The 21960-nt window shown below is 44.6% G+C and overlaps 1 long non-coding RNA gene across 2 annotated transcripts; it reads right to left on the bottom strand.

Annotated features, from left to right (window-relative positions):
• Positions 1 to 1611: 1611 nt before the first annotated feature.
• On the bottom strand, positions 1612 to 12405 carry LOC129621165 (uncharacterized). 2 transcript variants are annotated; one of them, XR_008699028.1, is made up of 5 exons: positions 10871 to 12405; positions 7818 to 9489; positions 6533 to 6702; positions 2700 to 2840; positions 1612 to 2090 (listed from the first exon to the last, which is right to left on the bottom strand). It is a non-coding gene; the product is annotated as an uncharacterized LOC129621165 (long non-coding RNA). The 2 variants fall into 2 exon arrangements; XR_008699029.1 differs by having other exon boundaries at positions 9240 to 9489; positions 10871 to 12397.
• Between the last annotated feature and the right edge of the window lie 9555 nt (positions 12406 to 21960).

Genomic DNA, 21960 nt, shown 5'->3' with positions numbered 1-21960 from the left:
AAGTCCTAATTTCCATCGCTGCTTACCTTACAATACTATGTTTATAGTTTGTCTCAGGGACTAAGCTGCATTTGCTTAAGGATGGAAAGGATCCCAGGAGCAGCCACTATGAACTGTGCTTCTCAAACTGCTCTGTAGATCTCTAAGATTCTGTGCAGAGAACTGAGTTCCCCATGCAAACCTTGGGCTCATCACCCCTACTCTCTCCTCTCAGCCAGGAGAGCCTGGCTTTCATCGGTTTTGCCTTTGGACTTCAACAGTGATGATGACGATGTATATTTATTGAGCATACTGGTAGACAATGTCCCCAAGTATCTCCTTGGGCCCTACTATTGTAGGGGACTTGCCAGCCCAGTTTCCAACTGCCTGAGGGCTTTCTCTGGCAGCCAGAGCTGGTGAAAGTGCCAGAGAATTCACTTCCCTGGGAGCAGGCTTCAACACTGATTGACCGGAGTTAGTATATAAATACCCCAGCCTCCTTGTCCTTCTGGGGGTGACTCTGAGGTGGGTGTTCCTTACTGACCCCCAGAGTTCCCCAGTGAGATTAAGTGTCCACTTTCTCACAGGGGAAACTGACTTGATAACTTACCCCTTACTGGCTTTCTTCCCTTGCCTGCTTCTTCCCTTCCCTTCCCTTCATCACTTACAGGTATTTCCTGGAATCAACTCCTAAATCCATGTCTCAGGTCTACTTCTGGGAAACCAGACTTGAACACAGTGTCTGTTCATTACCAGTCACTGTTCTAAAAGCTTTTCAGATAGTGACCACTTTTAATTTTTCAACCATCCTATTAACAATTTTTAATTTTGAAATTGAAGCAAGGAAGAGCAGGGTGCCTTACCAAAATTCACAAAGTTAATATATATTGATACCAGGATTCAAAGCATAGGGTTCCAGAGTGAATACACCTTGAAATTTGCTGATCCAGGTAGATACCACACCTATTCGAGAAGAATCACAGTTTTCTCCAGAAGTCTTTTGGCCAAGCTCATTTTCTCTCATTAACTTCTGAATCTTGTCTTTGCTTTTAAATATTTTAAGTCTAGATGACCTTGGTCTCTAGTTTGAGGGTGATTCGTGGGGGGGAGGGCATTATATTTTTAAAAATTGAAGTTTTTTTTAAAAAAATACTTAAAAAATACTTTCTTAAATTTTTTTAAAAATGAAGACTTTAAAAATTGCGGATTTACAATGTTGTGTTAGTTTCAGGTGTACATCAAAGTAATTCAGATATACATATATCTATTTGTTTTCAGATTCTTTTCTTTTATAGGTTATTACAGAATGTTGAGTATAGTTCCCTGTGCATATAGTAGGTCCTTGTTGGTTATTTATTTTTATATATATTAGTGTGCATCTGTTAGTCCTAGGAGAAGGAAATGGCAACCCACTCCAGTGTTCTTGCCTTGAGAATCCCAGGGATGGGGGAGCCTGGTGGGCTGCCGTCTATGGGGTCGAACAGAGTCGGACACGACTGAAGTGATTTAGCAGCAGCAGCAGTTAGTCCTAAATTCCTAATTTATCCCTCCCCATACTTTTTATTTTATTTCTTACAGACAGTAAAAGCAGGGCAGTACAACAGGGAGAAGCAGAGTGTATTAATATCTTGACTGAGTGGTATTTATTATTTCTGCTGGTTCCCTTGTCCACGTCACTGGAGGAATAAAGGCTTGATTCTAGAAATTGTTCTTTCAAGGATGGTGGTACCAATAACAGAGATGTAGACATTGGGAGGAAAAAGAAGACAGCTGATGTGGAAAAGGAGAGTTCATGCGGAGGGCTCTTACTTATGAGATGAATTCTGCTTTAGTCACATTGTGTTTGAAGAAACTGTGATACACACAGTTGGAAACATTCAGCATGAGGTTAAACAAAATGAGTTTGGGACTTGGAAGAACTGGTAATAAAGATTTGGGCCTAGAGGTGGTGGTAGCTAAAGTTATAAGAAAGGACAGGCTTGGATTTTATAGAGGATGAAGGAGGGTCAAAGATGGAATATTGGGGAATGCCCATTCCTAATGAGGAAGAGAAGTCATCAAAGGAGGTGGAGACATAGGAGTGCCAGGGTAGTGCTCCTCAAGGATGGACCCTAAGGGTAAGGAAGGAATAGCGTTAGTTCCAAGAAATAGTAACTCATTGACAGGGCTAAATAATTCAATGGTCAAAGAGGAGAACAAGAACTAAAATTAAAATGCCATGCTTGGGATGTCGCTCTTAACCTTGGAGATCAGAGACTTAAATATTGAGGTAGAAACTAACAGGGCGAAGGTCATGGAAAATGACTTTCACACAATCAATTTGGTCATGTAATTTAGTAAATCAATCCTCCGCTTTTATGAAGGCTATTCTGGAACCACCCTATTCCCAAACCACTTCAACATACTGTTTTAATGTATAAGTGTTAAGAATCTTTAAGACTGACCTCAATCTTAACTTTCTGGGTTTGTTTTGTTGTTACTGGTTTTAAAGACTAGGAAATCATTCCTTGGGAACAAGGACTCCAGTTAGCCACTAGAGAATTCCCAAACAGGTATTTTTTATTTCTAAAGAATTAGACCATCGTCAATTCACTTAACATTACAACTTAAGAGAAGGCAAAATAATTGTATTTGATGATTAGGAAGATACTCCAGGATCAGGCTGTACCTCTGGGACACTACCCTGAATTTCATTACAAAGAAAACTGGAAAATAAATACCAGACAAGGAGCCAGAAGGTCTGAGTGCAGCTCCAGCTTTCATCAGTTCAATTAAACCTCAGCGAGGCTCCGTATTCCCAATCTGAGAATAAGGAGGTTGATTCTTAGACCAGAATTTGTCTCTGATGATGTTTGCATCTCCTTTGCAGCAAAGGAGGGTAGATGGGGGAGGGGAGAGAGAGGGAGGAAGATAGAAAGATAGGAAGAAAGAAATTATGTAGTGAGTTGTTTATAAAGTAAAATTTATTTTTAATTCTAAGATTTGTCATTTCTACTGTTATGCTAAAATGTTCTTTATTTTATAAAACAATGGTCTAGGCATTCAGTTCAGTTCAATTCAGTCACTCAGTCGAGTCTGACTCTGCAACCCCATGGACTGCAGCACGCCAGGCTTCCCTGTCCATCACCAACTCCCGGAGATTACTCAAACTCATGTCCATTGAGTCAGTGATGCCATCCAACCATCTCATCCTCTGTGGCCCCCTTCTCCTCCCACCTTCAATCTTTCCCAGCATCAGGGTCTTTTCAAATGAGTCAGCTCTTCGCATCAGGTGGCCAAAGTATTGCAGCTTCAGCTCTAGCATCAGTCGTTCCAGTGAATATTCAGGACTGATTTTCTTTAGGATGGACTAGTTGGATCTCATTGCTGTCCAATGGACTCTCAAGAGTCTTCAACACCACAATTCAAAAGCATCAATTCTTTGGTGTTCAGCTTTCTTTATAGTCCAATTCTTATATCCATACGTGACTACTGGAAAAACCCTAGCTTTGACTAGATGGACCTTCGTTGGCAAAGTAATGTCTCTGCTTTTTAATAAGCTGGCATTAGCAATTGGATTTTTTAATGTGTTTACAAAGCAACAGGAAAAGCTGGCAACTTCATGGTACTGCTGAAAATTTCCTCTAGATTTTTATTGGTCTATGGACTCAATGGGCTAGAACGCTTATCTCCTCTTCAACTCTAGGTTGAATGAGGTAGGTAGAGTTTAAAACCTCTGACTTTTATTTGGATCTCAGATGAGAGCAACAGGAGGCAACCAGGAGCCCTGCCAGTCTCCGAACTCTTATCAGAGTCTTGGAGTGATCTGCCACACTTGTCAGCAGCAGTGACATATTGAGAAGAAATTTCAAAAGCCGAGCTCGCGTCCCAGGACATTGCAGCTCTGAATGCCAATGGAAAATTGTGCATCCTTGTAAAGAGCAAGAAGATTTGCTTTGATAAATTCCTTAATCATTGTAAAGGAAATTTCACCAGCTCAAAGACACTGGAAATGAGATCTGCTCAGCACAGGCTGAAAAGACAAATTAACCCAGAAGTTGGTTATGGAAACATTACTTTAGAACCAGAATAAAAGTTGTTTACTTCCATTATTACCTCCTGAAATGTGGGTCTTACCCTGGTACCTGAAATAAATGACACGAAACTCCATTTATCTCCTTCCCACTGGGTACCTGCCTATTTCAGCAGCAACTCTTAAAACCGTAGCAGGTCAGAGCAAATTGTTGCTGGCAACAGTTTCAATAAATCTGTGCCACTGAACTGCAGGCAGGAAAAATTAAAATGCAGAAATTAGAAATCAAAGGCATTGAGTTGAGTGTAACTGAGACTTATCTGATTAAGTGTAGTTTCATAGATCTCAATCTCATAAAGCCCTAGGCAAAACCTGACGATGGAGGTGGGCAGGGAAGATTCCACCTACCAGAGGAAGCCATGAATTTCAATATGCCATGGCAACAGAATACATTTCTCATTAAAGATGTGGACATAATATAGCTCGGAACAAAACTCCATGGGAAACAAACACCGAAAAGCAGTGTCGGCCTTCACCATGAACTCACAACACGTGAGATCGGCCCAGAATGTTTTGCTTACTGGGGCAGGAAATTGGGTCCTGAAATCAGAGGCACTGTGTCTTTCTTGGTGGGTAGAGGCCTCATGACAAATCAAACGAGAAAGGAACTTTAAGAAAGGCAGGCCTATATACATTGTTTTTAAGATATCCTTTTCCATTATGGTTTATTACAGGATGTAGAATACAGTTCCCTATATTGGTGCAGTATTGTAAATCAACTATACTTCAATTTTTAAAGAGGCATACAAATAGATCTGAAGGGCAGGCATTGGAAACCAATACAAAGGAAGAGGAATGGGATGGATCTGCAAGAGAGATCTCAGGATTTCCTACTGAGCACTTTTACTCTGCTAAGCATTTTCTAATCACTAGGTCATTTAATCCTTAAAGGAACCTTGAGAAGTAGGTCTTTTAATTCCCATTTTCCAGATGAAATAGGTTCTGAGAGCTTAAATCACCTGCTCAGGGTCATAGAACTCAGACCCTCATCTGTTTAGTGTAAACTTGGTCCCATGTACTAGCCAGAGTACAAGTTTAAGGTTAAATCGTGGTTTTCCTGGAGGAAAATGTAAATGAGCAATGGTCCTATTGTTAATCTATTGCTTTAACAACTGTTCCAGCTGGAGATGCCCTGAAGCTCAGCTCCAAGGAGACCGGGGGTGCGAGGATCCACCCTTCAGGCTTCTGCTGGTGTGCTCAGCTTGCCTCCAAATCCGTAGTTGTTTTGCTGATGTTTAGTTGCTAAGTAGTAGCCTCCAGTGTTCTTGCCTGGAGAATCCCAGGAACAGGGGAGCCTGGTGGGCTGCTGTCTATGGGGTCGCACAGAGTCGGACATGACTGAGGCGACTTAGCAGCAGCAGCAGCAGCAGCCCACCAGGCTCTTCTGCCCATGGGATTTCCCAGGCAAGAATACTGGAGCAGGTTGCCGTTTCCTTTTCCAGGGGATCTTCCCAACTGAGGGATCGAACCCGTGTCTCTTTTATTGGCAGGCATTTTTTTTTTTTTTTAAACCACTGAGCTACCTGGGAAGCCTTCCATATCTGCTGAAATTCAGTTAACCCCCTCTCCTTTGTCCCCTCTTTGAGTGGTTCACTAAAGTGGCGATTTAACCTTATTATATAATCTTCCAATTTTAAGGTGTCAGAAAAAGAATAAAGACATTTTTCATGTGTTAACTGCAGGAAGGTCTTCTTGACTATGACATCTTGTTTATGTTAAGCAGTTGTGATGTCTGTGACTTTTATAAAAGAGATAAAACAGATATCAGTAGAAGAAGACAAATATTTCTCTGCATCTGTCCCCTTGCTAATGAAAAAAAGGAATTCAAGTCAAGGCTTTTTGGTATGAACTCCAGTTCTTTGGCGGAGAAGGCAATGGCACTCCACTCCAGTACTCTTGCCTGGAAAATCCCATGGACAGAGGAGCCTGGTGGGCTACAGTCCATGGGGTTGCGAAGAGTCGGGCACGACTGAGTGACTTCACTTTCACTTTTCACTTTCCTACATTGGAGAAGGAAATGGCAACCCACTCCAGTGTTCTTGCCTGGAGAATCCCAGGGACGGGGAAGCCTGGTGGGCTGCCGTCTATGGGGTCGCACAGAGTCGGACAGGATTGATGCGACTTAGCAGCAGCAGCAGCAGCGGCCAATTCTTTGGACCAAAGGAAGCTATCAACTGAGTAACTTATTGCAAAACATTTTGGAAACTAATATAATCACTGCTTAACATTAAATTAAAAAAAAAAGACATCTGTAAGTTTATACGCCATCATTCCAATCAGGGCCAAATCAAAAGCAGGTGTCCTTTTTAGGAATTATTTCTGTTCATGGGCTTAATTGGGGACAATCCTTTCTTGCCCTCCCATCAGTAAAAGAGCTTCACAATTTAAATACTTAGAGAAAAAGCACAGAAATGTGCTTTTTTTTCTATTTGTTAATGAAAAATTAAATAAATCTTCAGTCAATTTACAAATAGTACTTACATGTGTAGTGTTGGATCAAAAAAGGTGGCAGCTAGCAGAGGTCAGCCCCTCCTCTACAGTTATTCTATCATTGCCTTTGATACTTTCCCCAGGTGGAATCTGAGTCAACTCAGGCCAAAGTCATGAGCACAATTAACTGGAGAAATGTATTTTCAGTAGATGGATGACTCCTGTAGTTGGGAAGTGAGGTTGAAATGGATATTGAAGACGGATTCAATGTTGTGTCGAGTTTAATATATCTCTAATACGATGGGGATGGCTATCTCTATCAAGTGTGGCCTCTTAGCTTCTGTGTCTCCAAGCATGGTAGGTCTTAGTTAGTCACAAGGCTTGGACCTGCCTTTCCTATGGATAAACCAGCAAAGATTTATGAGGCTCTTGGCCAGAGTAAAGGGACCAAGGTCTTTGACCAGCAATTAGAGTGAGACTAACTGGCCCTCCTGGAATTGAATCCACAGCCCTGGCCTTATTAATACCACTTGAGCAATTGACCACCATGAGTAATAAAGCATAGCAAATAAGATACTGAATTATATGACTACAGCAATTTTTCATTAATATTTTAAAGCTATATCAATCTTTCTGGTAAAACACAAATAAAAGGCCCTGTAATGTGAGAAAATCCTCAGGACCAATACTTCATTTGAGAATTTGCCAGAGGGAAAAATAAATACATGAATTTTATTTCAATAATCAGGCTTTAGATTTTTTCAGGCCTTTAAAATATGTATGGTAAAAGGAATGTATATAAATGTACATATATAAATGCAAGGATAAAAATGTCCAGTTTGGCCCCATAAGCCTCAGAGTTGTTACAGTGTGCTTTCCAGCTGTTGGTGATATTGGCTGCTCAGCGCCCTACCTCCAAAGTTGCTAGCTTCCAGGGCTGTCTTTGAATAACTTGAGCATCCCAATGGTATTTTATTGCTCTGTGGACACCTTCCGGAAAATTTAATAATGACAGACAACTTTCAAGGATTTAGAAACCTGAGCGGCTTGGCTTTTTCCAATGAGACTATAGTAGATGCTAAGTCCTCTAAGAACTGAGGTCCAAGTCCTCTAGTTTTCTATGAAGAGTAACTAATTTTCCAAGAGACAGTTTGAAATACAGGGTGTAGGAGAACAAGTGATATGTGATGGTGTCGGGTGGTGGGGAAGGGGTACATCAAACTGATGGTTTCCACTTTACTGCCCTAGAAGCAAGGTGGCACGGGATAAAAAGTACCAAAAAGTATTAGGCTTGGAGTCAGACAGTCCATATCTGAATGACAGCTCTCGCACTTACCAGATGTATAACTTAACGACAAGTAACAGTCTTAGTTTATTCTCTCCCAGGCTTCACGGAAGGACTAACAAAGCCCAATATCTGAAATCTGTCATCTATCTATCTTATCCATCCCAGTTTCCTTTCTTTCAAGTGTCTCTGAGAACAAGGGATTCAGCTGTCGTATTCAGTGTTATATCTGCAGACCTGGATTAAATAAATCCTAAAGTGATGAGATAATGTTTTCACCTGTTTAGAGCATCACTATTGGTGAATTTGGGGGACTTTTAAAGATTGGAAGAGGATTTCACATAGGGACAAATGTTCTACATTCCCCCAAATGTATGCTGAGCCCCAGAATCAATCCTAGACTGGATACTTAAACAGCTCACTTTTAAATACACTAAAGGAATGTAAGGATCACCCAAAATCCAATTGGATACATTCACAGTGTTAGATCACTCATTACCACTTCCTTTTTCTCAGAGGTTATTTGACCAATAAAGCAAGTAGTGTTCTATCTCACATATCTTGATTTCAGTAAAGTGTGTGAAAAGGTATTTGTAGTCTCATGAACAAGAAAAAATTAGGGATGCAAAATACTATATTTATGTAGGCTCTTTACCTGTCAAATAGTCTTAGATGAAAGTATGCAACATCATCTAAGAAGGTATGGCAAAGGTAGGCCATACTATAGATTAGTGATAATCAGCACTTTGAAATGGTATAATCTAGATTTTAAAAATGTCTTAAGGGACCATAGATAGAAATAAAATAAATTATAATAGAAATATTTTTTAAAGCTGGTACTTAAGTATCAATATTTGGACATGAACAAATTGTTAAAGTTTTGATGTTAGTGGCTCATGTGGGAAAGAAAAAAAAAAACCTACAGAAATTCTAGTTAAATGCACACATAAAGTGTCATTGGTTCTGCTCCAAAGCCAATCCAATTAGGCTTTGTGTACAGACTGTCCAAAGGAGGAGAGCACTCTGATTTAGGAGGAAGAAGACAAACTGGAATGCTTATAACAAGGCCATCAGAGACGATGGAGGATTTGGAAACTATGCTAGAGGACGGTGAGGGAAAGAGGAATCTTTAGTCAGGAGGTGGGAAAAGTGGATGAGGGTGAGCATGACAGGTGCCCTCCGATATGTAAAGGGCCAAGATGTGCAGATGGCTTGGTTTATTCTAGGCAGGCTTCAGAAGAGGAACAAGGGTAAAGGTGCAACCTCTGGAAGGAAGCAGCTTTGGTAAAATATAAAACAACAACACCACATTCTTCTTAGCATCTCTGATGTCCAGTAGACAAAGCAGAACTGGAGCCCAGGAAAGAGGTCTTAAGGCAGAATCAAGAGAGAGGCTGTCCACAAGGAAGCTGAGAAATTGGTTGAGGTTTCCAGTGTTCTGTGCCACCAGTAGCCCAGAATTGTCACCCATACCTCTTCCTGGTTTCTTTTCAACCTAGGTGTGCAGCTCTTCCTAGCGTGCCTTCTCTTGAAAGCTTCTCTGGCCCTGGAATTTCTTGGCCAGCAGACAGAAGGGGACATCCCGAAACCTCAGCTTTAGCAATGAACAATCTGACAGCCTCCCAGCTCCAGAAAGTGACCTAAGGCTGAGTGAGATGTCAGCAGTCCGAAGACAGAAGAGGTCCTACTGTTTCTCTTTTACAGAGTTCCCAGGGCTGGTACCCTAAAATGCAGAAGAAATTTAGGAGAGGAGGGTAGGCAGAGAGAACCGATTCATGCCACCTAACCTCTGAACTGTGGATGGAATGGGGGAATCCCTGGAAGGTTTCTGAGGTGCAGAGAGATGGTACTCCGTCCACCAACAATGGATAATCAAGCAGTTTGGTAAAACATACTGACTGGGTTTTGCAGAGGAGAAGGGGTTCTCAGAAAGGGCCATGCAAGCAAAGGCAAAGGCAAACTTTGTTATGAATGGACAGACACCCTCATTGCACCGTTTGCTCTCTGCTGATCAGAAGATCACAGGCACGCCTCTCTCAGCCTTCCGCGGCTGGGGGTCCGAACGAGGCACTCAGGTTTGAGCAAAGCATTGGAGCCCAATACACACACATACACACACACACACACACACGCACGAGGGCAGAGTGGGCAAAGAGAGAGGGTAGATGCCTAGTCTGGGCACGCTGGAGCTAAGCAACTGGCCTTTGTTTGCGAATCCGAGCAGGGTAGGGGCACTCTCTCGTCGCCGCGGGGCGCACGTCTCCGCTGAGCTGGCGGCGCGGCGCGGTGCGTTGCGGGGGAGGCCCCACTGCCCCCGCCCGGGTCGCAGCGCCGCCCCCGCCCGCTCTGTGCGCCAGGCGCTGCGCTGTCCGCGGGCTCGGTGGCCGCCGCGCACTTGGCTGGGGCGAGAGGCGAGAGGGTAGGCGGGCTGCTTGGTTGGCGTTGGCGCTCTGCAGTGCAGTGGAGTGTTGCCCAGCTCCCTATATGGTCGGGGATTAGCTCGGTGCTGCTGAGGCAGAGCCAGGAGCCGGAGGAGGAGGAGGAGGAAGAGGAGAAGGAGGAGGAGAAAGAGCGCAGCAGCTGCGGGCGCACGCCGAGCGGCTGCCGGTGGAAGCAGAGGCGCCGGAGGTTGGGGCACCGCCGACGCCTCGGGAGCCATGGCCGAAGGGGGAGAAGGAGGCGAGGACGAGATCCAGTTTCTGCGGACTGTGAGTCTTCGCGGCGGGGGCGAGGCGGCGGGCAGGTGGGGAGGAGCGCGGAACCGGGCGAGGAGGGGCTGCGCTGCGCCCAGGTGCCCGATGCGCGGTGCCCGATGCCCGGCGCGTTCTCCGCACCCGCGGGCTGCAGAGACGGACCGGCCACCCACCCGCGGGGCCGCAGGGGGGCTGCGTGGGAAGGGGCATCTCTTCCTGCCTGTCCCTTCTTCCCCTATCGCCACCCCCACCCCAGACCCCCACCTCCCCCCGCCTCTACTGCTCTCCCGGCAACTTGCTACTTGATCTGAAACCTTTGATGCCCAAACTTCCAGTCAGGGTTTGCTCATGGTTCTGACCCGGAGGATCAGAAGTGGAAACTGTTGCCCCAGAGTCGACCCGCTCTTTCACCCCAATATTCCACCCCAGGCTCCTGTCGCCTCCTCAACGCACTGGGGAACCGCCAGAAGGAACCAGTGGGGCAGGGGCGAGCCTGGGATACGGAGAAGCCGGCGCCCGGTCTGGGTCCCGGACCTAGGATCGCTTGGAAGGGAATTCGCCCAGCACTGCCCCTCGCACTTTAAGCCCCGAACCGGCAGCTGCTGCTGGAGCGTTACTTGACTGCTCCGAGTATAAGAGCCGTGGTTTCTGCCGTTCGCTCTTCAGAGCCCCGCAGGACAGGGAAACCCCAGGCTGTGGCTCCGCGTCACTCGGGTCCCCTCCCTGGCACCGGGGGGCGCTACTCCTCCCCAGATTTTAGGGCAAGTGGCGGGGATAGTGGTGGGAGTGGAGTTCCTTGTAATCACATCAACCTTGCCCCTTAGGAGTTAACATAAAGGTTTTCCAGGTGGATAACAATCAGGAGAGGTGGGAGCATTGGGATGCAGTCCCAGCTCTGACTTTCGCCAAGTGACCTTGAACAAGTCGCATAATCCACCCTTCCTAGCCTCAGTTTCCTCATGGGTCAAATAAAGAAAATTACACCAGCTTTTCAGGGTGATAAGGATTAAATGAGATAGTGAATGTCCTAATGTTTTGTAAGCTGTAAGTTGCTCTGTAAGTGTTAGAGTATTTTATTTGTTGCCTGGATCTCAGGAATTGGAATCCTTTCCAATTCTCTCCCTCTTTTTCTAAGTGCCACCTTCAAACCTGGTTTCTGAAGATCCCAACTGAGCTCTTGTCCTTCTTTTGCACCATTCCCCTCTCCTTGGAGTGTTCCCTACAAATCCCTTTAGTTTTACTTCCAAATATGGTTTCTCTTTTGGGGCTGGGACTTGGGTCTTGTTTGGGACCTACTACCCTTTGGTACTACCCTTTGGTCCTGGAGAAGGAAATGGCAACCCACTCCAGTACCCTTGCCTGGAAAATCCCACGGACCGAGGAGCCTGGAAAGCTACAGTCCATGGGGTTGCAAAGAGTCGGACACGACTGAGTGACTTAACTTTTTTTCTTTCTTACCCTTTGATACTGCCTTTTGATACTATAGAATTATCCATCTCTTCATCCTGACTCTGATCCACAGACCCAGACCTCACTCTCAGCTCTCATACTTTGAACAAGACAGCCTCATGTTTACCACTCTTTACAGCCCTTTTGTTGTGAATCTGCCTGTTCCTCCACACCAACAAAGCCCTATGAAATCCTTAGGCTTTCCTTCCAACAGGTGTTCTTGGTATTGGATGGTTGGCAGCTCCTCCAGGTGCTTCCTGCCTTTTGCCTTCCTCAGTCAGTCATTTCTTCTGCTTATTATTAATGATCCTGTAGCTATTGCTGAGGAGAAGGCAATGGCACCCCAGTCCAGTACTCTTGCCTGGAAAATCCATGGATGGAGGAGCCTGGTGGGCTGCAGTCCATGGGGTCGCTAAGAGTCAGGCACGACTGAGCGACTTCACTTTCACTTTTCACTTTCATGCATTGGAGAAGGAAATGGCAACCCACTCCAGTGTTCTTGCCTGGAGAATCCCAGGGACAGAGGAGCCTGGTGGGCTGCCATCTATGGGGCCGCACAGAGTCGGACACGACTGAAGCAACTTGGCAGCAGCAGCAGCAGCAGGTATTGCTGATTGGAGAAATTCCATTCTGACAGATAGGCTCAGTCCGAATGGATAGATGACCCAGAAGGTCAAGGTGAAGTCCTGATGGTTTCCTTGAGATCTGATCCTGTGTATTTCCTTTGGCTTCTGTGACCATCCTCCTAGACTTTTCCTCTCCATCAGGCAGTGTGGCTGGTTTTTTTTTTGTTTGTTTTTTTTTTTTTTTTTGGTACACCTGTAACCAAGGCTTACTGTAGGACAATGCTTCTTAAGCTGTTTGGGTCAGTGGGTGTCCTGCCCCTAGATCAGAGCAGGTGGGCTCATTTTAAAGCCCATTCATGGCCTCGGGGTTCAAGGTCCCAAGGTAAGAACCTCGGAAGAAGTACTGCGTATCAGTTATGGCTTTGATCCAGACCTGCAAGTGACCATGAGGATAGTGACACCAAATGTGGTATTGATCCCTTTACTTCAAATAATGACCTTTAGATGTGCTCCTCAGTAAACCTGAGAAACAGCTTGACTTCCTCATCTTTAGCTTATTGGGGGCAGAATAGGCGATGAAACGGAAGCATAGGAAATTCAGTGCCTTGGCCATGGTTGCCCAGCAAGTTACTAATAATTGTCATTCCATAATGTTAAATTCCCACTAAAGCCTGGCATTGAGCATTACTCCAGAGGTTATTTATAATCTTAAGAATGGACTGAGATGAGAACTGCCATTTTCTGAACCCTGACACTGTCTCCATATCCATGAATTAGGCAGAGTTATTTCTTCAAATCTAATCAACATGAGTTTTTGATACAAGATTTTGACTTTAACTTGCTGCTTTTAGGGCTATCAGGAATCATGGGGCTGTGCTGTCTGTGGAAAATTTTCACCTTTGACCAAGACTGGGCTAAAGAACATATTTCAAAGTTCCCCACCTATCTTTACCTTAGAGTTCCCCACCTATCTTTACCTTTCTTTTCCCAAAACAATATCTTTGAAAGCATTTGGACTGTGTGTTAGTCATGTTATGTCTTTTCACCTTAACATTGTTTTTAACCAGAAAGTCCTGAACCAGAAGTCAATGAAATAGAATTCTGTCTTTGCAACCATGAACTTCAGGGGTTGCTGCTCCAAGAACAGACGCTTTTAAACCTACTTAAAAAAAAATAGATCATAGAATAGCACTGTGTCAAGGACCCTTGGTGATCACTGTGCCCTGTTTATCATGAGAACGACAAAAATGAAAGCAGCTAGAATTATGGGTGACCTGAAATGGACCAGAATTACTGCAGTAATCACTGGAGGCGTGTGGACTAGGGCTTCAGGCGCTTGCTGGGTGGTGGTGGTCACCTTGACTCCATCCTCTGATTGAAGCCCGCCCTCTCCTAAGTTGGAGGCAGGTCCTACACAAGGGGTTTGAAAGCGTAAGCCTTTACTAACTAAAACCTCCTACACCCCCAACTCGAAAATGGCTGTGTAAAGCTACCTGTTTCCTTCTGGCTTTCTGAAATCGGTGGCAGTCATCTAAGTCAATGTGAGCGAGTCAGCCACACGGACAGACCTAAGAATTCTCTTGAAGGCTACAATTTTCCCTCCCACCTCTGCTGGCAGTGGCATCATGCTCCCTTCCGATTGCTCTTGCTGACGTAGCCAGTGTCACTGACGCGGATCCGAAGCTGCTCAGAAGCAGATAAACCTGCCAGCCACTGATCTGAAAGCAAGAAGTTACGGTGAGAAGAGTGACAGTTACCTTCTCTCCAAACAGTTGGTGGAGCGGCTGGCACCGCGTCAGGCTTTGAGAGTGCCAAGGAGAAGATGGTTTCTCCGCCTCCCCCCTCCCATTGTTTTTCCCCTTGGACTGCAGCATCCTTGGAAAAAGAAAGAAAAACCTCCAGGCCTCAGCTAGTTGTTTTTAAAATGTCATAGCCTTCTCTTTGCCAGCCCCCTCTCCACAATAAAGTTAACTGAAACAGAACTCAGCATGAGAGAGATACTCATTTCTATTAGTTTCCATTAAAAATTGGTCAAGTAGATGCCTCATTTAGCCCTCCTCATAGAAAGTTGTCCTCCTCCATCTAAATTTGCAGCTCTCAAGTGACAGAAGGCACTTGGGCTGAGAATTGAGACTGCTCCTGTGGTCTTGGGCTCCAGCCTCGAGGGAGGCTAGGACAAATCCCTGAATTTGAGCTGCAGCAACAATGTGTGCTCATGTCGGTCCAGAAAACGGCGTAGTCCCGGGTTGGGATGACAGTGAATTTTGCCTCCACGGTATATAGATTCCTGCTTGGTTCTGCCCTCAGCTGAGTCTGATTACATAACAGCGGCATGTTGCCAATGCCGTGCCTTTGATCACTTTTCTCACGGAGGCAGGGGGGAGGAGGAGGACACCAGTGACTTCTTCAAGCACAGCGGCTTGGAACGACAGTGTGTGGTGATGGAGGCAGTGCCAGAATGCAGACCCAGTACCAGGCATATGTGGCTGGAAAGCAGGGCTGGGCTGTCCTGTAGAATCAGGTTTGATGGTTAAAATGGCAAAATGCACAATGTCCCCCTACTCTGGATCTCCCAACATCACTTCCCACCTTCTTGGTCTCTTTTCCCTTGACTTTGGGAAGCTGATCTTATTAAGGAGCTGTAGCAGAATAGCTGGACATCCAATATCCCCTCCTTTCCAGGGAAATGGCCCAAGTGGACGTAAAAGAAAGCCAGGTCCTTCTCACAGAAATTGACTTGTGTTAGAAAGGTTACATCTGCACTGGGGGTGGTGGGGTGGTGGTAGCTTCTACCTCGAGGCACTGATTGTCCTGACCAGGGTTGTCCTGAGGGATTGTGAGCCGTTGAGTTCCAGAGAATGAGGTGATGATAACTGTGAAATTGGAAATATTGGAATGCATTTTAGCCTGGTGTAGGAAGAGTGAGACCAGAGCAGGTGGGTAGTTGACTAAGGTGTGTCTGATGTTGGCATAATTTTTTTTTATGTGAATATGATTGTCAAGCAGGACGAGGACACGTCAGTGAAATGCATTTTTTAAAACAGTTCTTTGTTTCCTTTCCAATACTGAATTAGAGGAAATACAAATATATTTCTGAGTTCCTTAGGGTCGATCTGAGGGGGAAAATGTTGAAAAAGAAAGGGTGAGAGGAATTTATCTGGAGAGTGAAATACCCTAGTAATTATTTTTTAAGGATTTGTATTATTAAATAGATTTTATTATGAGTATCTGTGTTTATTTGCCTCTGTTGCTTTTTTTGTGATCACCTGTTTTCACTGCTTCCTGGGAAGGATTATTCATTTCATCATTTGACTCTACCTTACAGATTAAAGAATGTTGAGTTTAGAAACAACTGGCTCCATCATTTTCTAATTGACCTGCATCCTCCTGCTTGATTCTCCCTCATCTCTTGTGTAGGCCCAGGAATGTCTTCAGAAACCAGCATTCTGGTTCATTTCCTACAATCCCACATCCATATAAACCCTTCTTTATTAGCTCTGTCTTTAAGCTACCCTTCTTACGAAATTTATCCAGTAGAGGTGGAATGATGTAATAAAAAGAATTAAACTGGAGGCAGGAATTCTTGTTTCTGTCCCTAGCTCAGTGTGACCTTGAATGAGTCCCTTAAGAAAATGAAGGTTTTCCTCTCTGTCTGGAGGTAGAACCTGCTTTAATTGCTTCACAGAAGAGTCACGAGTGGCAGTGGTCTTTCAACAGTACTTCAAAGGAGCGAAGAGGGTGTATTTCATCGGGTGTTATTGCTGTTTCTATTGCACGAGAAAAATCAACCCTACTTGTGACTGGGTCTTGTTGAAAAGCACATTTCCCTTCATCTGACATGCTGTCTGCCACAGGGCTTCCCCTTCATCCCAGAGTTGTTAAATGGGCTCCTGTGTTGGTCCACCTGCAGCATATCTGGGAAATTACTTGACTAAAACCAACACCAGCTTCTCTCAAGCTATTTGACCAAAAGACTTGATTGAGAAGGCAAGTTACTTGGTGCTAGAACCTTCAAAAGGTACCCCCCCCCCCCCGCCCAGGATTCCAGCCACCAAACAGAACATTCAGAGTTATTTTTTGTCTTCCCAGAAAATTACCAAAGCTTTGATTTCTCGTTGGACCACCTTTCCTTATTGAATCCCTTTCTCACTGAATATCTTCCTTTCAAAGCTGTCCCTCTCATTGCTTTTATGAGCCCCTTCCCCAGAGCATTGGGACCAGCTTTTCTCTAAAGCCAACCCTGCTTTTCCTCCTAGAGATTTTGCTGCTTCAGTCACGTCTGTTTGGAGAGTCAGGACCTTTGAAAAGTTCCTTTTTGGCTGCTCCTGGAGGAAGCAGATGCTTTTATGGCAGGATCCCAGCCAATGCTGAGGCTGCAGGGCACCAAATCTCCCCAGGGAGCCACGTCGGGTCCTTGGGCTGGCATCCTCTCAGTCCTCTCCCTGTTTAAAAGCCAGTAGGGTATTTTAGGGACAAAGACATTTCCAGTCACTGCATCTTCCTTTGCTTCAGTGAGTTTTGCCATTAGAGCACCTCTTCAACTCAGAGAGGGAATGAAAAGTGCTGGCGCCTTGGTCCTGATCCTGCCACGGGGATAGGCCTTGGGAGGTGCCAAGCTTGTTTTTTTCCCTCCTCTGTCATTTCTGATTCCTGATTATTAGAAAACAAAGTTCAGATCAGCTCTGAGACCGATGATGCAGTGTTCAAAAATACAAGAGCTGTGCTTCCTCTCCTCACATGCACTGCTTCCCTTGGCTAGCTCAGAGCACATTGCTGACTCCACAGGAATGCTCAGGGCTGCTGCCCTTTAGGCTGGGCATGGCCATACAGGTAGCAGACACTGAGGCACGAGGCCCTGATTTTCTCTTTGTTGGCTCTTTCTTCATTTTCACCTTCCATCTCCGTAGGCAGTGAACTCCTCTCATTGGTTACAGGTCTTGCAGCCCCCATTCACAATTTTATTTATTTATGGTTATGCTCTATCTTAGTTGCTGCGGGGGCTAATCTCTAGTTGCAGTGCGCAGCTTCTCATTGCGGTAGCTTCTCTTGTTGCAGAGCACAGGCTCTAGGGCATGTGGGCTTCAGTAGTTGTGGCTCATGGGCTCTCAAGTGTGGGCTCAATAATTGTGGCACACAGGCCTAGTTGTTCCATGGCACATGGGATCTTCCCGGAGCAGGGATCTAACCTGTGTCTCCTACATTGGCAGCCAGTTTCTGTACCACTGAGCCACCAGGAAAGCCCCCAGCTCCCCGTTCAGGCTTGACTATTTGAAGAGGTCTTACTTTACTGGGCCCAGTGCCCAAGAAGGACAACAAACATTATATCCTAAAATCAGATCCCAAAGAGATTCAGAAATTTCACTCAACAGGAGCCATCCCCTCGGGGGTGGCAGCTGCTTGCTGCTGCTTACTGTTCAGAGAGCAGAGGAGGCAGGAGAGAACTCTGGAGATGGAGCAGCTGCCCCTGTGCAGAAGCTTAAACACCATCAACAGTTTTCTACTGAGTTTATGTGTGATTTTATGCCATAGGAACAAACCCATGTGATGAGCAAGGCAGCATAGCTTTCAGGGAAGTGTAGGAATGCAAATCTGAGTTGGTGTCAGTGTTACCCAGAGGGCTGTAGTTCTCCTTGGTCTGCCTTTGGGATAAGGCAATGACTCAAGAAATTCCCTCTATCAAAAGATTAGAAATGCGAAATTGTTAGCTCAGTGGGTACCATCAGTGATTAGCATCATTAACAGCTGAGCAGAGCCAGTTTCTGAAGCACTAGGAATTGGATTGCTCTCACCTGAGAACACCTGGGAGAACCCCTAAGTGGGGCAAGCCTAGGTGAGCACTTCACTGGTTCTTGGGGAACCCTGAGTAGGCAGAAGAAGCATCAGGGCATAGAAGTCTGGCCTGTGGGGGTGGTGGCACAGAGAACCCCATCTTTATTTGCTTGTGACTTTTGATCAGAGGTGAGGAATCCTTGAGCTATATAGAAGAAAGTAACCAACCTCATTTCAGGCATTAGTAGGATCACTGTTTACAGCCAGGATTGGTGCTACTTAATACTTTGTTTTAGATAATTCCGCATGAGAGACAACAGTTAGAAAAAGACGGACTCTGATTGTTATACAATAACAATAACTCTAGGGCAAATTGAGCACTAAGGCAATGCTTTCTTGAAGAAGGAAAGAGTTCAAGCCACAGAACTCCATTGTCATTTATCATGTTTGGTGATGTGTTGCTCATCGTTATCCCAAACAAATGCTCCAGAGTCCCTGAGACCAATTCAGAGGCAATTAGAACAATCCTGCAGCAAAAAGAATGCCAAGGAGAGCCGCCTATCCTCCAGTGGAGCAAATAGGGAAGGCTGTTACTGGAAGGTACACACCAGTGATAAGGCCTGGCATTTACTCCCTGATAATTTCACAGCTGAGTTCTCTAATGGGCCTGAGCAGAGAGAGCTAGTCAGTGGGACTACAGGAAGAAATGGAAAGTTCTCCATCAATGGCACGTAAATGTCTACAGTGTAAGAAGTATTGATTGACACTGCTGTACTCCACACCATGGACCAGATCCAGACTCTAAATAACACTGAGGCAGTAAGAGCGATCTGGTTGGCCACAGCTTCACATTGAACCAAAAGCTGAATCCAAGAGGCCATATCGAAAGAGAGCAAGCAGTCCTGGAGGACTGTGAGCCCCTCCTAAGCCCCATCACCTCTATCATACAGGACATGTGGCTGTTATTCTCAGCTACTGCAGTGGTCCACCTCCAAGTCAGCCTCTCTTCTCTCCAGGGTGTCTGGCAAAGAGGAGTCCAAGAATAAACCATGGTGATGTCTTGAATAAATCTCATTTCTTCACAAGAGGGGTCTTAAGATGAAAAATGTAACAGAGAACATTCCAGTCTAGTGGGTAAACTTGGAGTGAAAGCATTTGCTTTATTCTGGGGCATTCCATCACTGGATACCTGTAGAATTGTCTGTCCTTCCCTGGGTTGTAGTTTATCCATTTCTGAAGATGTGGCCATAATGAGTGTATCTCAGGGATGCCTTGAAAATAGGAGTGAGGTGATCCTGAGGCTCCTCTAGGAGAATTAGATATGTGTATATGGAAGGAGTCATTTGAAATAAAAGATACTTAGTGGCCTCATTGCATGAAAAGTTTTCTATCCACCTGAAGTGCTGACTATAGATTATAAATTTTAGGAGCACAGAGGTCTCTATTCAGTCTACTCCAAATCCCTGGGTACCAGTAGATTGGAGGACTCACTTTTAAACACTTTTGGGTCCAGGCAGGTAATGAAAATGGCAACCCACTCCAGTATTCTTGCCTGGAGAATTCAATGGCCAGAGGAGCCTGGCAGGCTGCAGTACATGGGATTGCAAAGAGTCGGGAACGACTGAGCTACTAACCCTTTCACTTTCAGGTAACAAAATGTGTGAATCTAGCTTTATTTGCAAAGAGAGGCAGGCCTGATCTACACATTCAAATAAAAATATTAAACACTGCCAGCCAAGCAAAACACATCTGCAGCGGGATCCTGAGCTGTCTGCCAGTTAGTTTGCAGCCGTGGATGCACCTTTAGATTCTGAGTGAATGTGCTCCCTGGAATGCATGAATATTTTTATGAGTAGGATCAGGTTCACAATGCACATCAAGGTCCTTGGATGAAAATGTCAACATAAAAGACAATGTATCATCTGTCACAGTGTATAGGAGAGATTGGCAGGCAGACAGATTAGTAGGCTTAGTAAATGATAGACTTGATCCTCAAAATGAATGCATATTGTTCTAGCCTTTAAATACCCTTTAAAGTTGTCATATAGATATAGATATTGTGAAATATAAGGTAAGCAGGGTATTCATTCAACATTTATTGACCAGCCTGGCCCTGACAAGTGATCGGGAGTTGCATAGATGAGTAAGACATCTTAATGTACCACACCTCTAACAGCTGAAGGTCAAGAGGGGGCTCAGTTTGCTTTTGAGGTAACAAAGATATCAGTCACTTCAGATGCATTTATAACAATTTAACTTTCCCCTACTTCAGTGGTCCAGAAATTTTCTAATTTAAATCTACGACCTTCAGGACGTTTCTTAACATCTGTACCTATTTCCACATGGGTTAAATGAGAGTAGTAATAGTGTGTGTCTCCAAGAGTTGATGTGAGGATTAAATGAGTTAATCCATGTAAGGTACTTGGAAGAGTGCCCGGCATATACTAAGTCCTCAATAAATATTAGCTATTAATATTGTCTCAACAATCAGTGTAAAACATTGACCTTAGTCACATTAGCTACTCCAAATGTCATTGCACATCCATTTTAGAGTTGGAAAGTACAAAGGGACCGTACCTTGGGATTATTCCATGGTCTGGATTGCTGACATTCTGCTTAAGTATAATATGACCAGGCCTTGTGAATGGAAATGAGCTGGGGATGTACATGGCCCCAAGTGCACAGACTGAAAGGTCAGTTCTCAGAGTATCTGCTTCACACAACCTCTTGAGGCAAATGCTAACTGATTCATCCTCCGGCAATTTTTGATTATCTGTAAGAGTGGATGGACAAAGTGGTTTGCAAAATCCTAAACACAAGCAACTCATTGTCCTTGGTTTGGGGAGACTTTTCTCAACCTATGTCTTAAATATAGGAATTTGCTTTTCAGGGAATTTTCTGTATTTTCAGCAATGCAGTCATCCTACTGTAAAGATCAGCTATGCACCTTACCTGATCCCCTCTCATGTCTGCGGCTGCAGAGTCTGAACCTAACATAAACCTTGATACTTGCTTTAGAGCTCTCTATCCTGAGGGGTCCTGATGCAGGCAGTGGCCCAAGCTTCTGATTTTTACCTCCCTCCTTCCCTACCAAACATTATTGCCATTATTTCTTCTTTGCTTTCTGTGGAATTAAATTGGATAATGTTGGTTATTTAATCTTTATTAGAAATTTTCCCTCCCCTGGATGAGGGTAGATGTTTACCTAGTTAAATCTCTCTGGTCCTTGAGGTGTGGCAGGTATAATGGGCGTCTAATCCCAGGGACGGGGGAGCCTGGTGGGTTGCCATCTATGGGGTCGCACAGAGTCGGACACGACTGAAGTGACTTAGCAGCAGCAGCAGGCACATGGGCTAGCTGATGGTTTCTTGTTTTTGATTAGGTTTTAACCCCCAGTGGGCTCTTTATTTTCATTCATAAATCTGGTTCCAACAACCAAAATGATTGGGCTCAGTAGATGAGAAATTATGTTTTAAAAAATTAAAGTGAGATTTCCTCCAACTAATTGAGAATGGGTGGGCTTTTGATTTCTTTGAAGAAAAGAGGTTTTTGGGGGGTGGGGTTACTGAATCTGGGTGTTTCAGTAGCAATTAATTTCACTTTTTTGGTTGTGAATAGAAAACTAAAGTCTATGGATGAGCTATTTCATTGAATCTAGCCTCAGGTTCCTAATCTATAGAATTATGACTATCATAATTAATTCATGGCAGAGGTCAG

Source organism: Bubalus kerabau, chromosome 10 (assembly GCF_029407905.1).
Source record: "Bubalus kerabau isolate K-KA32 ecotype Philippines breed swamp buffalo chromosome 10, PCC_UOA_SB_1v2, whole genome shotgun sequence".
Classification (NCBI taxonomy): domain Eukaryota; kingdom Metazoa; phylum Chordata; class Mammalia; order Artiodactyla; family Bovidae; genus Bubalus; species Bubalus kerabau.
Note: the sequence above shows the minus strand (reverse complement) of the source record. Positions and strands in the feature narration are given on the sequence as shown.